We start from the raw sequence: 5,314 nt of genomic DNA, 5'->3' as shown, positions 1-5,314 counted from the left end.
CGGCGAGGAACACATTGAAAAAACGGCCATCCAGGCACTCGCGTAGTCGCAAAACTTTTACAAGTATCCAGTTTTAAAACAGTTTATGCACCAGTGTTTTAACATTTACTCTCTACTATACGTTTAAATACAAATATAAACTCAAAGCATGTGTTGGGTGCTGGAGTATAATGATAAGAAGCACCTAAAGGCGTAAAAACTGAAGGAGAGTTTAAATGTCAGAGGCCCACATAGGACAGTGAAGGCATCAGCGGTTCCCGTTGCTTCCAGAGTCCCGCCCCCTCGGCTGTGACATCACACGACAGGAATGCGAGGAATGCCGGGCTCCTGGGAGAAGTCTTCCTAGTTTAATGGTTTTTCGGGGGCCACAGAGGTGACTAAATGGCGAACAAAGGAGGTCTCCTTACATATTTATGTCCCCCTTTTTGTCTGGTGGCTGGGACGAGAGTCTGGGACAATCTATTTGCATAAGCTACATTTTTACAATGTCGACACTCCAAGTTCGTTGAGCCCCTAAGTATAAAGTTACGGATTATCTTTACAATATGTTTTTATATACACAAAGTCAAGTTTTGTCAATTGTCTTACCTTTACCAATAAGAAAACAATATATAAGTATTTTTATTGTTTGTTGACGCATTACTGAAAAATGCAAAAAAAAATAATAATGCTCTATTGCAAATAGACAGAAACTTTGGTTATGCTTATGCTTTATTCATCTTTAATATTTTGTTAAAATTCGGACAAATTTGGATCATTTAACATTTGTGTGTACAATAAAACCAACTTTATCCCTTGTAAAAGTTGGCCCAGTGCATCATCATGGGCAGATTTGACTTTATTTGGACTCCAGAAGCCATTAAAATGTAGAAAAAGTTTGCGGATATTTCATGGTTAATTAAACATGAGTCCTCACTATCAGTTCCAAGACAGAAGCATTTTGCCACAGAGCCTCAGAAATGTTTCTTGAACTTGTAACTTTCTTCCCCCACCCCCTGTTGGTAGATAATGAATTCATTTGTTTTTCCAGCTTCTTGTTTAGTGTATTGCGGTAAAGGGCCATTCTGAATAAGTTGTTAGAACTTTTAATAGAACGTTTAGATGGGAGAGCTAAAGTAAATAAAGCTGCAAATATACGCCAACTGGTAGAATATACACAGTCAACGTGAAATGTGTAGCTAATGGTGATAAATGCTCTTTATCAACCGGAACATGATCAAATCCAGCAAGAGTGGATCAAGTGTAGGGGGGTTGATTTCTGACTACAGCGCGACATCTAGTGGTAAAATGTGGCAACTGTCATTCACTGTCTTCCACCATATTTCCTAAATATAATTTGTCTGCAATCTTTATCTGCATTAGGTTTTAATCATATGAAACCATTAGACTGAAATACGGTCTGTTCGTGACGTGATATTTTATCCCTTTAAGTCCTGAAATATTTGAAAAAAAAATTGTATTTTGTAATTTTGGTGATTTTATTGTTGCCAGCATAAACAGCCCCCAAGTATTTTTTCTAAAATTTGGTTTAAATACACACAACAGGACGTGACAAATAAGAGGGTGTATTTCATCAGACGTCCTTTCGGGGCGCCGTGGGGGGCGTAAACATCTGTATTACAATAGTATATGATATGTTCGAATGTGACAATAGTGATGATCTGGCTCTCAAATCTGTTCAAATGAATCACTACGTTAATTATTTCATTAATCAACTAGATGCTCAATTTGTTTCATTCTCTCTCTGTCTCTCCTTTGCCACCCACCCACCATCTCCATCCATCCATCCACTCATCCATCCATCCATCCACCCATCCATCCATCCATCCATCCATCCATCCATCCATCCATCCATCCAACCAACTATCTAACTCTCCAGGCCTCCATCCATCCACCCACCCACCCATCCATCCATCCATCCATCCATCCATCCATCCATCCATCCATCCATCCATCCATCCAACCAACTATCTAACTCTCCAGGCCTCCATCCATCCAACCTTCATCCAACACCCATTTATCTATTCCACCTGCAATCGACCATCCATCCATATTTATAATGTAATCATGCATTTTACAGGAAATGGTGGTTAAAGGCAGTGAAGTTATATTACTGATTGAATAGAGTGTTCTTCTCCCTCCACATTTCCAGCACCTCTCTCCATCGCCTCAGGTCTCCATGTGTTCTGGTTTAAAATCGGAGTGGTTGTGAAAGATTGAGAGCAACAAGCTCTCTTATCCTGTGAGAACTGCTGTGGGCTCTGATCTGACTCTACTTGATCTGTGGTATAAAGAAACAGAAATGGGAACTAAGGACAACACACACCACGCTCTCTCCTCGCTGTCTGCCATGGCAGTTTTTCTGCCCAAAACTGCACCTTTTCTCAACTCTTCAGCTTTAAAAAGCCTGAAAGTAAATAGAAAGAAGTCACCCTGAGTATTACTGACTCTTCTTTTATCAACATTTAACAAAATGCTGCACCACATGTTGGGCTGGCATCATTTAATTCCTCACAGCAGCATTTTTTACCAGCAGATTTACCTCCACCAATATGTTGTCTCCCTAAAAGTCCTAAAACTTTCATTATTAAAGTTTTGTTTTTGTGTTGGACTCAGTTTCATCTTATTACTGAAACAATGCTTTATGATGGGGAGCTTTTTAAAATGTTTTTCCTTTTAACTTCAGAAACGAGCTGAAAATAATTCAATAATCAGGTTGAACCATCCTCTAATAATTAAAACAGTATTTCAGGACTTCCAGAGCGGGCTTCCAGATGGTCTTTATTGGGCTTTGGTGCCAGACCACAAAGTTCACCAGAAAATGAATTTATTTATTTATTCATTCATTCATTTGTTAATTTTATAAATTCTGATTATACTGAATATCATTAACTTCCATTTTTGCTGAACAGAAAAGGAATTCCTAACATGATCTGAGCATACTCAAATTTAAACATTACTCCAACTTTACAGACAAACATAAACAGTAAACAAACATTACTGTCTTAATGTTTCTTTAAGATATAAAAGCAGATAATATAGTCATGGACAGCTCTGCTTCTACCTGTGACAACTTCCTAAATCATCTTATTTTATTTATTTATTCGTTTGTTTGTTTGTCTGGCTGTGTGGAATTGGCATTGTGAACTATGTATTTCATGCCGTTAACATTGGAAGGGTTGGTGGGCTGGGATGTGATGCGATGGGGGGGACATCCTGTCCTATTTTTGCAGCTTTGGACTTATGTTGAATTGTTAACAGTAAATTTTAAAAATGAAAATAAACAGACTTTGATCCAAAAGGAAAAAAAATTGCATAAAAAGAAAAACCAGGAAACATCTGGTGGCAACTTTGCAGCCTTTTCATTTCAGCCACTGGGACATGTGCAACGTTTGAGGGCACAGATTTGGTGCCGAGCACGGAAAGCAGCAGATTTTAGCTTGTTCTTTCATTGCTGAAAGCAGGTCAGCTTCTCCACTGTTGAACGTTATCTGTGAAATTATTGGATGCATCTGGTTACTTCAGCTGTGTAGGTGTTGTAGATGTTGGCCAACGTACCAGTCTGAGGACCTGTTCCTCAGCCTCCAAAACAAACTAAACGATCATACATGAAAATTATCAGGCAAATTTGACTCTTTTGACCAGTCGGTGTCTGTCAAATCTGATCCGCTAAAGAAGAATTTTCCACCAGAAGGAGCTTCTAACACCCTCGCAGCAGCTACCGGCGTCTAGTGGCCTTCCTCATTAGTGCAGATACGTCTGAATGCACCTGAATCTCAGAGGATATTCCACCAATCTGTGTTCAGAGAGGATTCAGAGAGGACACTGAGGTGCTGGTCAGGTTCTGGGTTCAAGGAAACAAGGTGCGGGTTTACTCTGGTGTGTGTCCTGTGATGGACTGGTGACATATCCAGGGTGTATTCCTGCCTCCTTTCCCCACGGCCTAAGTGAAGGAATGAACAGCACCGAAAATGAATTTGTGTTTCTTCTCTCAAACCTCCACAGATGGGCGAGATGATCACACGGCAGCTGGTTTTTATGAGGCACTGATCCACAGCCTGCACAGTCATGTCTGGAGGCTGCATCATTATTAAGCAATAAAGAGCATCATCAATTTAGATTGCGCATTGTAAAAGTAAAATGGTTGATAAAAGGGCTTAAGAGCAAAGCAAAAGCTAACGTGTAACCATAAGTGAAGATGAAGGAACAGGAACAGCCAATAAAAGGCTGGTCGCTTTGATTCTTCATTGCAAATCGCTTCCTTTGAGACCAGAACAGACTTCAGATTCATGACGAATGGTCAAACAGATGACGTAAAGCCCCCAGAGGCTTCACACGGGACAGGGTAACAAAACAATGTCAGTATTATCATCAACGAATCATCGGAAGGTCCAATGGAATCCTGTTTTAAGGCCTCTCGAGCAGTTGAGCAGAGCTTGAATGGAGTCTTCCTGACTGTAGTTTATGGGTGAAGACATTTTGCACATCACTGGCAAATGAGATAATGTTTTTTTAAGGGTAGAGTCCATCCATCCATCTTCAGCCCCTTTTCTGCAGGTGGGTTGTGGTTGCAGGACCTTAAGTGGAGAGCATGTCTTGGGTCTTCCCCAGGGCCTCCTTCTGGTTAGATGTGCCTGAAAAACCCTCACCGGGGGAGCAGCTACTCCGCACGGACTCCCTCCTCCATGACCAAGCTTCTCACCCTCTCAGCATCCTGTGGAGGAAACGTATCGATCTCGTTTGCTGGGCCCCTCCCCACAGCAGGCGACCAAAGGTGGGGGTTAAAACTCAGATGGTGTATAAATCAAGAGCTTTGTTTTCCACTCCACCCGCATCGAGGCTGATGCTGCACCCGTCTCCTGCTCCATTTCCCCCCACTCTTGAGCAAGACAGCAAAAATAAAGGACGTCCATTAGAGGGCGCTAGTTCCCTGAATCACTGCTTCAGGGAGATAATTAGAAACTGAAAATGACAGTTTTGGTGCCGTAACAGGGTTCAACCCCAACACTTCTTCAAATACTCAAATGGAAGAGCCAGGGTTAACATTTTTTATAAGAAAGTGCATGACATCGTGCATAAAAGTTAATGGACACAGATGTGGGTTCATAATTAGTCTCCAACAGTGCTAATAACCTCTAATAAAGGTGGAATGTGTGACTAATATTTCTGATGTTAGATCCAAATTGCAGGGTAAAACAAGGAAGTTGACTTGGATGTTTGGCCAAAAGAAGGTAGTTGAGATTTGACTAAGTGTTAAAATGATCTCTGGCCGTCAGCTGCCACAAGGCTGCAGATACCGTGGGCAGATTCACAG

The sequence above is a fragment of the Takifugu flavidus genome, chromosome 19 (assembly GCF_003711565.1).
Source record: "Takifugu flavidus isolate HTHZ2018 chromosome 19, ASM371156v2, whole genome shotgun sequence".
Lineage (NCBI taxonomy): Eukaryota > Metazoa > Chordata > Actinopteri > Tetraodontiformes > Tetraodontidae > Takifugu > Takifugu flavidus.
This window is presented reverse-complemented; position numbering follows the sequence as displayed.